Source organism: Heliangelus exortis, chromosome 2 (genome assembly GCF_036169615.1).
Source record: "Heliangelus exortis chromosome 2, bHelExo1.hap1, whole genome shotgun sequence".
In the NCBI taxonomy this organism is placed as follows: domain Eukaryota; kingdom Metazoa; phylum Chordata; class Aves; order Apodiformes; family Trochilidae; genus Heliangelus; species Heliangelus exortis.
In genome coordinates, this window is record NC_092423.1 from 48,306,546 (window position 1) to 48,318,591 (window position 12,046).

A 12,046-nucleotide genomic window follows, 5' to 3' on the forward strand; every position below is an offset into this window, starting at 1 on the left:
CAACACTAAATCACTTCCTACATTTTTTAATTGGAAAATTCTAGCCTTGCAATTAGCATAAACTCTGCATTATCCTGCTTTTAAGTGCCCTTGAGTAACAATAAACACTATCAAAAAAACTCTGCACTTCCAGTGTAACAAGTATAATAAAAAATAAAACTGTGTAGGTCTGTAAAATTCTTATTAATTTAGTAACATACTTAGATTATCACAGAACTTAGGTTATCCAGACCAGAACTTTCGGTGGTCATTATAAGAGATATGAGGCAAATGGGGTTCAGAATTTGCTGTCTTTTTTTCTCTAAAACAAAACAATTCTGTAAGTATACATGTGATGGATACACCAAAAAGGGTTCATGATGCATGACTTTGTAATTCTTATGAGTAACTTGAAAGCAATTTCACTCTGTTTTGTACATACCAATTGATTTCAGGTCTGCTCTTTGTCATGAGTTGTAATTGCCCAGACTAACAGTTTCAAAAGATAAACATTCTTTTACAAAGTAATAAAAAACAGTTGTAGACATTTCTGAGACTCCTAAAGCTTGAGTCAAGACTATTGTTGCATTTCACTGTTAGCAAGTCTTTTCATAAGCCCTAGCACATGCTCAGGTGGCAGTGCCCATGCAGCAGTGATAACTACCTGCTAGAAGACACTGGTGACTTTAATCACCTTAATTTGTAATATCTTGTGATCTCTTCTGTAGTCTGTGGGCTGCATGCCAGTCCTGCAGCTTATTCAATCTGTCCTTTTTGCTTGCAAGGTTTCCTAGAAGTGTCCTAGTGCTGTTCCTCCTGCCTCTCTGCATGGATTCAGTCTAGGATTGCTCATGTTGAGAGAATCTCTGACCCTCCCAGTTCTTCTGCAGAACAGTCCTTGGCAGGCAGAGTAGCACCCTGTGTAACTTCAAAGCTCTCTAGGTATGTACTGGTTTTCTCTGTACCAGTCTTAAATAGACCATGAATCTGACTGCAGTGGAAGAGCTTTCTGATTTCTAATATTATTTTGGAAAACACAAAGGAAGTGGGTGAAATGGTGGACACTTCCATTTCTTGAAAACAAATATAGATGTTGTGGTTCAAAAGAACCCCATACTTGCTGCTGCAAGTGCAGATCTCCATTGCACAGACTCTTACAATGTCTGTTACAATTGTACAATGGTGCAAAAGTTCTATGTGGCAGAACTACACTGATAGAGAAACAGCATAAAATAAATTAACACTCTAAGAAATTTTCTGCAAGGACTTACTGTGACAAGCCACCAGCATGTGTGCTCTCTAGGTGAGAGATCAGATGACTTAATGAAAAAGGCAGTTAGCTTCTCAGTGGCAGTCCAAGACTACTAAAGGTTAGAGTTGTGGAGGTTTGGGGGATAATTAGTATTAATTTTGCTCATAAATGGCAACTAACAGAATGGAATTGACAGCTTCTTTTCAGAAAATGACCTTGCTCAATCAGCCGTATCCTTCTGAGTAATGTGACTACCATCTTTAGGACTTACTGCCCTAGAGGAAGAAAAATCAGGGATTTTTTTATCCTAGAGATTGATTGTGAGGCTTATGCAAGTATTTTAAAAGAAGACAGAGAGGTGGGTTTGAGTTTATCTTCAGGGCTTAGTTTAAGGACCTCCAGAGTGGTTAACAAGGTTGAACTGAAGTCAGACCTCTCTCTATATTATGGAACTTCAACTAGTTGCATATTTCAGTTTTAACTGAAAGATCTTCAATTGCAGAGACAATCTGAACAGGTACATGTATGAGAACCCAGAAGGGCAGAAAAATCAGGGGATTAGACAATTGCAACATGATACATTAAGGTGAGCACCAAACTATGCTTGATGAAAGGTTTAGGGTTTTAGAGAACATCAGACCTGAAAATATGATGGAAAATTACAGCACTACTTGAATTGTGATGCAGTTCAAGCAGAATATGCCATTACACTCCAGTCATGGCACAAACTAGTAAACTGCACAGCTATACTGGGTATAAAATTCTCTAGTATGGACAGTACTGTTCCTTGCTAAGATAGGAGTGGAAATTTGAACAGCGCAGTAAAATAGCCTCAAAAAACTTTGCCAGAGACTAATTGGGGTATGTTTTTATGGCCATAATGAATAAAACAAAAAAATCAGTTGGAGCATGACTTGGCTGCTGTCAGAGTTTGTTTTGGTTTTGTATTTAAATTCCCTACTAATTGGCACTATGTGGTCATTAAAAGGAAAAAGTAAGATAATGGGCAATTTATAAACAGGAAAAATGCACAAGGCAGAGGCAGTTGAACAGATCACATTGAGAAAGCTAAACAAAATTTTGTAAACTTCTTCGGAGTCTAAAGGATGAGCAAAATGACTCGAAACTTTCCCATGCTATACTCACACTACCTTATTAAGGAAAAAAAAATTACCTTATTTACTTTTTCAGGCTTTGACCCAGTTCACACAAGTGAAAATATCTCTATATTTCCAAACAACTTGCTATATATCTGTTTTAAGACAAGGCAGTTGTTAGGAACAGAAAACAGGTCTTGAAACCATACCTGCAGTCATCAAAATATCCAGCCAGCCATACTTTTCAAAAATTTGCCTCAGTACTTAGACTTCTGGTTAGAAATGGTGAATGCCAGCATCACATTCAGAAACACTTTAACTGTTAAATTCTGTTTCAGATATCACTTTAGCATTCGAGGCTTTATGCTGACACAGCTTGTTTAATGGGTGATGATTCCTGGCATGGATACAGCAGGGATCTGCATGTAGGAATACTGCACAAATTTTCACCTGGCACAGGCCACACATTTTACTGAGGACTTTGAGGGATAAATGCCACATGCCTCCCCAGTATATGACAGAAGCATGAGATAAACCACAAGTGATCATTTCTGTCCTATGTTCCTGTGGATGGGAAAAGAAAATCTGGGGTCTGATTGTGTAGTAAGTGTTCATAGGTCAAAGAGGTTGGTCACTGGGAGAGAGAATAATAGCTACTTGTTAGCTGAAACAGGAAGTTTTGATGTGGCTGGTGGTGTATTTTGGTCTATAGATGAAGGGTCCTGCTGAAAAAGGGTGATAGAGAGCAAGCCCATGGCTAGGTGACTCATCTGATCTGTGAGCTGCAGCTTGGGTTTCTCCCAGGTTTTCCAATATAGGAGGCACTAAAAGTGCACTTGAGTGCAAAGACAGACAGAACATATGCATATACGTGCATATATATGCTGCAAATTAATTACCTGAAAATGTACATGGCAAGTTGTTCACAGGTTGCCAACAGCTCTGCTATCCCATATGCTGTTCCTGGTACAGATGGTAACACGGCCTAACAACTTTTTCCTGAAAAATTTCCTGGTGGAATATGGTCCAAAAGTGAAATAAAGTAATTGAAGATTGATTAGGAAACCAGGAATTTATATTTTAGATATGCTGATGAAAGCTCATTTAAACTAATTCCTGATTATTTTTAGCATTGTAGTTTTTATCTACAAGTCTTTTCCTTTTTTTTATTTTATTAAACAAAGTCAGCTTCTGATCCACTGAGTTATCCTCACTGAATTCATTGAACTTCAAGACCAAAGCTGATGAATTTCAATCTGAGACCCAACTGAACTTAGTTATAGAGTTCCATGTCTTACTGATAACACAGTATATAAAGACATCCTGATATAGCTATATATCAGTATATGCTGATATAAATGCAATTATATGGTCATCATACCTATCTGGGAGGCTTTTGCTGATAATTTCTTTTAAATTATTCCCTCTTCTATATTGGTACAAAATCTCTACTGTGTTGCAAGTGATTGTTTGATCCTTAAATAAGAGAGGTTCTAGCTTTATTTAAGTGTGAGGTAGGCTATAAAAATGGTAATCCTGTTAAGAGCAAGAAATTATCTTCCCAGTATTCCCAAGGTGAAATATTACTTTAAAGTTTTGCTCTGTAAAACAGTAGTGTAATACAGTACATACATGTCTAAATTCATTTTTTTATAACTATGTATTAAACAGAACAAGCTTATTTGTTTTATACAAGTAGCTATAAATCTAGTTTTACCTTCAACTTTGAGCACAAGTTTTAAAATCTGATTGTACATATTTTTCACCTAAATTTGTTCTATTTTTTCAATTTAACTATTCAGTTAATACACCTCATGACTATAAGTTTTCATTAAATCATGGTGAAAACTTTGACACTTCTGTATGATCTATTTTCAGTTTCCCCACTTTGCTTCATGTTTCAGAATCTGAAACACAGAGTTGCAGAAAACTACTTCAGTTACAGTTACTCTTGTATAAAAATTCTGATAACATTTACTTTCTTAATGCAAATCATGTGGTATATAGCACAATAGAGCCATCAATATACCTCATGTTTTAAGTAACAATTTCTGGATCTGGAACATTTTTTCCCTTGTATCTCAAACTAATTTATAATTTCCAGGTTTAAATGAAGATGGTTCCAGGTTTAAATATAAGTTACAAAATAGTAATGACACCTAGCTTCATCTCCAAGGCTAGTGTTCTATCACAGTACTCAGCTTCACCTAGTTTGCTTTGCTTTTATGATCCATACCAGACAGGAGTGGTGGCAAAGACAGGCATGGTAGCAAAGACCTGATTAATTCAACACACCTTAATCTTGGAATGTTGCTTAAAAGAGAATATTTGATATTAAAAACATCTGCCAGAAGAAGAATCTGAACTGCAGGAATATCACTTTGTTGAAGGCTTCCCTGCTACTTGGCCAAGAAGCTAAATTGAAATGTTCCATGAAAGTTTTAAACTGTTTTGTCTATATGTGTGGAGGAAACCTAGCAGCAAAACACAGGTGTAGCAGCAAGTTGCAGTTGTATTGAGTAAAACCACACAGACAGCAGCTCAAGCCAAGGGAAAGCTTTCAGATTTTCTTGTTTTCCTTGTGATGTCTGTCCAGCATCAGTTCTGTATCATCATAGTTTTGTTGTGTCTTCACTACTAAATTGAACCCTCATTGGGTTTTCTTAGTGAATCTGTAAGCTCTTAGCATCATCTGTAAATTTGATGAACAGCCTCAGGGAAGTATTTATCCCTGACAGCCAGAACTTTCTCTGATCACTCCTGCATGCGGTATGAAAGTTGGGTGCTCCTATGGCCCACTACTGTTTACTGCTTGCTTTGACATGGTACACGGGCAATGTCTTAGCAAGCTTCAGTACATGCTCTAGGTTCTACTTGATATACTGATAACATGCTATCAACCACACATCCCTTTCTTCTTGACCTCAAGTTGAAGAAGGGAGTGGGGTTGGAGGGATGGCTGCATTTCTCCTATCCAAAGAGGATCTAAGACAACAGTGAGAGGAGTCCAGCTCCTCTGTTGGGAAGGAAGGACTGCAGGAGGGGAGGTGCTGAGTGCCATGTCCTGTTTTATCAAGATGCTGAAAAGACAATGGTCATGTGCAGGAGAGTGCAGGTCTTAAACCTCAGTCATCTCCAGTTTGGCATATATAAATATACTGTGTTGGTCTGCAGATAGGCTTCAGGTCTGAGGCCTGGGTTGCAAGGAGGGAACCCCAAGCATTCAGTCTGCAGCTCCCCTTTCAGCTGTGTATCATTGTCCAGAAGCACCATGTCAACCTCCAAGAACAATCTCTCTCCCCTGATGACATCCTGTTCAGACAATCCCACTCAGCAACAAGATCTGGCCTGAGGTTTCCTCTGAAATAGGAAAAATTAAGTTTATGCCTTAAGTTCTCTCCTGGGAGAGAGTGGAGCTGAATATTGAGACAGTTTAGAGACATGACTGTAGTCTGAGCCAATACACACAGAGGCAGGGAATGTGCTGTAGCAGATGGGAGGGGGGAAGGGGGAAAGTCAGCATCTCCTCCTCAACTGAGAGTCTCCTATGGCAACAGCAGCAGATAAAGTAACATCAGCCAGAGCTTCCCTGCTGGTAACCAGACATAGTCCTCACCGGGACTTCCACACCCTGTCGTGCTTGACACCAGTGTGGCAAGCACGATGAGGTGCTTACAGCTGCCAGCTGAGATTGAGTTTTGCAGGCACATGGACTGTGTGTGGGTACATGCTAGCCTGAGGGTGGTAATTTTCATAGCCTGTCTCTTCTTCCTTTGCATGTGGGGCTCCCAGGGCTTTGCACACTCTGGCATAAACCACAGGCCACATCCTTGGTTACACAGAGAAAAAGGCATAAACAGACCAAGATATCACAAAGCAAGGAATACAGCTTGGCTTCATCTGCAGAGACAAGCCTGGTTGCTTATGGAATGCCCATCTGCCACGTGCAGTGCTTTAGAATGGCACACATGTAGAGCAGGTGGAGGTAAAGGTCCACACATTGAGAAAGAGTGTATGTAGCAGGTTTGCCAAAGGTGAAAGATAAATCTGATCATTTTCAAAAATGTGAGCAGGATGGCTGTGAGACTTTGATGGTTTGGTGCAGTGTTTTATTTGAGAGTTGTGGTGACTAGCGCCAGCCCTAGCCCTGAACCAAGTGTACCAGATGGCCTAATTTACTTTTCTGTCTAGGTCTTGGGAGGCCAGAAGGACTGGGATGCCTATCCAGGTGTTGGATGTCCCAGGTTCTCCTGTAATTTTGCTAGAAGGGTGGTGATGAGTACATACAGTGCTCACTGCACTGCTGTTCAAACTGTGCCTCAGAGCTTATCACCTCACTCCCATGTAGCCAAAGCAGCAGCCTGCTGCACACATAAAAGGAGAATCTCATGAAGCAGGATTTAGAATCATAGAATCATAGAATTGGCTGGGTTGGAAGGGACCTCAGAGATCATCAAGTCCAACCCTTGATCCACTACAGCTGCAGTTACCAGACCATGGCACTGAGTGCCACATCCAGTCTCTTTTTAAATATCTCCAGGGATGGAGAATCCACTACTTCCTGGGGCAGCCCATTCCAATGCTTGATCACCCTCTGGGTAATGAAATTCTTTCTAATGTCCAACCTAAACCTCCCCCGGCACAACTTGAGACCGTGCCCTCTTGTCTTGCTGAGAGTTGCCTGGGAAAAGAGACCAACTGCCCCCTGGCTACACCCTCCTTTCAGGGAGTTGTAGAGAGTGATGAGGTCTCCTCTGAGCCTCCAATAACTGATTTTGAATTAATGTAGAGGCAAACCAATGTAACAGAACAGGTATTTATATATAAGGATTTCTGTATGTCGCAGCCTGGTAAACAGTCCTACTGCAATCAGTAAAAGCAGGTGTTAGTGTTCTTCATGCTAATCACATATGGCTCCAGTCATGGTCTGTTAGATTTATCAAAATGTTATGGAAATTTGCTGTGTAAACAGTTAGGTAACAAATGCTCCCCGACGTGCAGTCTAAGTTTGGAGTAAGAGCAGAATCTAAAACTGGTCCTATTTATCAATCTTCTAAGCATTCCTACTACAGAATTCTCTAATTCCCTATACGATATTTAGTTGTACTGATTATATTCAGTCATACCGCTTCTTTTGTTCGTTTTAAGACGGATACCAAGGCCCACTCACCAACTCACTTACTCCACCCCCTGGTGAGATTGGGGATAAAGGATCAGTAGGGTAAAAGCATGAAAACTCACGGGCTGAGATGAAGATAGGTAAAGCAAAAGCCACACAGGCAAAGCAAAATAAGAAATTCGCTGCTTCTCATCACCAGGCAGGTGTTCAGTCATCTCCAGACAGAAGGAGCTCCATCCCACCTAACAGTTACTTGGAAGACAAATGGCATCACTCCAAATGTCCCCCTTTTCTTCTTCTTCCCTCAGCCTACTCACTAGCGGGATGGTGCAAGAAGAGTAAAAGGCCTTGACTTTGTGTAACCAGTGCTCAGCAATAACTAAAGGATCTTGGCATTGTCAACACTTTTTTCAGCACAAATCCACAGTATAGCCCCATACTAGCTATTATGAAGGAAATGAAGTCTACCCTAGCCAAAACCAGCACATTGCCCAACTGTGCATTTATCTAAGTCCATGGATATCTGCATACTGTGATCTGAAGTCACATGTGGTCTGTGCTTTCTGCCAAATGACCATGTGGAACAGGATTGTAGTGGGTAAGCATCATCTGCTGTGAAGTGGCTCTCAGACCTTGTACAAACAGATGTCTGTGGGTGAGAGGAAGAAGCCATTTCAGCCTTGGGAGAGTGTTCTACTCTGGCAGCAGCAGGATGGTTACTGTAGCTGATGATGGCATCCATGAATGTTCCTTGATAGCCCCTGAGGCTTGCAGTTAATGTTTGTCAGACTCCTCGCAGAGACCACCAAAAGGAAAGAGGAATTACACTGCACGGGTGGAGACACTACAGTGAGCAAATTCTGGTCAGCCTTGACAGCATGGTCTTGAGTGATGAACTACGTTTTGATGTGGTCTGTTGGAATTGTCCGCTAACCAGTTGCACACTGACCAAAAAGAGACAGGGGTAGCAGGAGGCCATCAAGTTATCACAATCCTGTTTTCCACCAGGACTGTCTTCCCAGAGAGTGGCACTTTGGCACGCAGTGATTGGTTCCACGTTTCTGCACAGGAACAACTAAGCTTGCTTTTTATGTAAAGCTCACATTTTTCAATACAAAAGCAAATTGTTTTTTTTTGTTTTATTTAAAATAAAGCCTTAAATTGAAAATTTACTCAGCAAGTGCATTACCACATGGCACAAAAACACAAAACAGAGTGATCTGCAAGATACTGGAAAATGCATCTATTTTGAGAAAAATAAGCCACCTACCATGGATCAGTATGGTATTTTTCTTCCCTCCTAGATCATGGAACAGTGACATAAATCACTGCACTAGTCATCCTCACCTGCATTCAGCTTCAAAAAGCCAGGAAGTCTGTTAAGCAGATAGATTCAGGAATGAATTTCAGTGACTGAAAGAAAAAACATTCCTGGAACACAGCTGCTAGCCTAAAAGCCTTTGCTGCTTCCCCTCTCTCCCACAGCTTTTCTGTGCTGTTTCTGTTATTCATCTGTTAAGCAAGAGTTTCATCTTTCTTTCTTTTCTTTCGTTTTTTTTTTTTTTTTTTTTTTTTTTTCCTTCTATCAGTCAGGTGGATTTTAACATGATATCAAAAATCTTTTGGGTATTCCCTGAATCCTTCTTGGGGAAAAAGCTTGGTGTCTGAAAGGCTGACAAGACAGGATGCATAAAGTAAAAGTGGAGCTTGGGGTAATGTCAGCCTTTTCCTTCCACCTGTGACCAGAAGCAGGTAGTAACTCTGAATCTGTAATTCACTGTCTGATTCACCAGTATGCAACAAAATCAACAGAGACCTTAGCAACTGCAGCAGAGCTTGGCTAACAAGCAAGCACATCATTTCAGTGGAAATTTGAAACATCATTTAAAAAATTTTACTTCCTCTGTACATCATGAACATATTAATTCTTTCTAACCTGTTGTTTATTGTTTTTTTAATTCTTATCTGTTAATTAGGAAGTTATTATTAATGTGTTAGTGTAATTGTCCTCACCAAAAAATAAGGGCTTTGAGCAGGTTTTTGAAGTATAAAAATCTGACAGTCACAGTTAGGGTGCAGCATGTGTAGAAGCTGCTGGTGGGTTTCAGGTTGCTTTAGGCAATAAATTTCTTCATGCCCAGTGGAGTGTTATTTACTGCATCAACTAAATGCCTTGAGAAAGAATCTGGTGTTTCATCTGCCTGTTCAAGACAATCCAAAGGATGTAGTTTGTTCCTCTTCTTAACCACAAAAGAATGAGCAGACAGAGGATAGATTTTGGTTGAAGTGCTTATTTCTTGTTTTGAGGTCTGCTTTCTATAATTTTAAATTGATTAGCACAATTTGTTATAAATGGTGTGTTTATTTGTTTTGATGAATTTTAAAAATTTACATGGTTTATAAACTGAAGTAACTCAAGATTACATTATAATTTTTAGTTTGTGATTTACTACACGTCTTCGTTGCGGTATTTATTTCTCAAAATCACACAGAAGTAATATTCTGTCTCATCATTTTTCTTACTTACAACAAAATAGTCATTATGGATTTTTATTTTGCCAAATGGAGACTTTTTTGTTGAATTTGCAAATATAGAAATTAAGGTACCAGCTGACACTTTGGGAAGCAAGCTGTGGAAAAAATTATGCAGAACTAGCTATTGCAATTGCAGTGTCTTTTAAGATATTCCTGAGATATGCTTGCTCTGTGCTTTTGGATTTAAAGTTCCTTATGAATAATGGGTTTTCTTCTAAAAATGCATAGAATTGAAAATCACAAACATTGAAGGTTTCAGTTTGGTGAATTAAAATCATTATATTTTCTCTTCTTATTTTGAAAGGAAGAATTTGTGTAACTATTTGTTCTGTGGTTCCTTGTTGGTCAGTTGGTTTTGACTTTGTAATTGCTATAAAATTGGTCTATGAATAGCATCATATGACAACATACATTTTCAAGCCAAATATAGTTTTCGTGGCTTCGAGATCTCATCCCAAATGAGATCTTGAAAATAATTTACTAATTTATTTGAAATCAAGTTCTTACTGCAAACCAAGCTCAATTTAGCTATAATGAAAATTCACAATATGGGGTACACTCTATCTAAAATATATCTTATTCTTGCACAAATGAAGACTGCACACATAATCTCCTTTAACAAGAATAATACTCAGGACTGGGTTTACTTGCAAAATGGTGCTTCTTTTCCTACGAACATTTGTTTTAAAGTAAGGACAAACACAAGAGCCTCTAGAGATGAAATAAAGAGCAGTTAAGAAAGGTGAATAAAATTCTCCATAGTGCCCAGTGAATGCTTGGAATTTGATTTCATACCAGAAGATGGAAATTCTGTTTTTTTGCATGGAAAATTGCATACTTATACTAGTTCTGCATAAGTAGTAGAGGGTACTAGTATTTCAGTAGACAAGTGGTCACATGTCATGTCTCTTTTTCTTGACCTGATTCTATATACACAGTGAGCATAAATTCGTGTGGCATAGGCAGCTATACTAACAGCATCTCTGACCTGATTTTGATTAACTTTGCCAAGTGATACCACTACAGCTTAATTTAAAGGGACCTGGAAACACTCAACACTGGATTCTCATAGTGTGGAAATAATGTAAAGCCTGTATCACCCATTTTAAAAAGGCAGATTAATTTGTTCCACTGACTAGCACCACATCTGTGGTTAAAACTGAATGAGGATGCATTGTGAAAGGTAAAGCATGTTAAGTGTAGTGTTCCAAATATTAATATAGAGGGAGGTTTTAAATGAAACGTGCTTATACATGTACACAGTCAGATGTAAATGAATAGGAAGGAAGCCATGTTATTTTTCAACATTTGAGATTAATTTTAAAAATCAGCCTTGAATTTTCTATGCTTTTCAGTTATGTCACATTCCTGGCCTAGGGTTCTGTTGCTGATTGCTTGCTTTCATTCTCCCCCCTCACCCCCCCCTTGACCTTTGCTGCAGTTCAAGTACAAATTATTTCTGTAGTCAAGTTATTTATACTGCAGATTTCACAACTGTGTTCTTTTAGATTATTTGGAGACTTTAAAAGAGATGCGACCACATTGTGTCTCATAAACAGAAAGGGTAAGCCTGCAAAAAATACTAACAAATCTGGAAAAGGAATAAATTGTAATTTCGTAATATATGTTCAGCATGCATTCAGTTTTAAGAATTAACATCCTGGAAAATATGTGTTTATGTTTCAAAGTCCAGGCATATGTTAAAAGTAATTATCTTGAACAACGTATTATATAAATGAAACAGAATTGTTTGCAATCCATTAGATTCATTATGTTTGGTGTCACTTGCAAGCTTTCTCTGTACTGAGTCTATCAAGCATTTTTTAATAATTGAGATTTTCATCAATCTTATTTTCCAACAGATGAAGTAAATAAAAAAATTAAATGTGTCTATTACATGTTAGAGTGAAGGTAGATATGTTTTGACTATCTGCTGCCAAAACAGCTGCCAGAATTGCTACAGATGCCTGGAGCACCACGCAGCACTTCAGCTGTGCAACGTGTGAATCACAGGTCCGTTTCAAAGGTGTAAAGGTGTCTTTTGAGGGCATCTCTATGGGGATG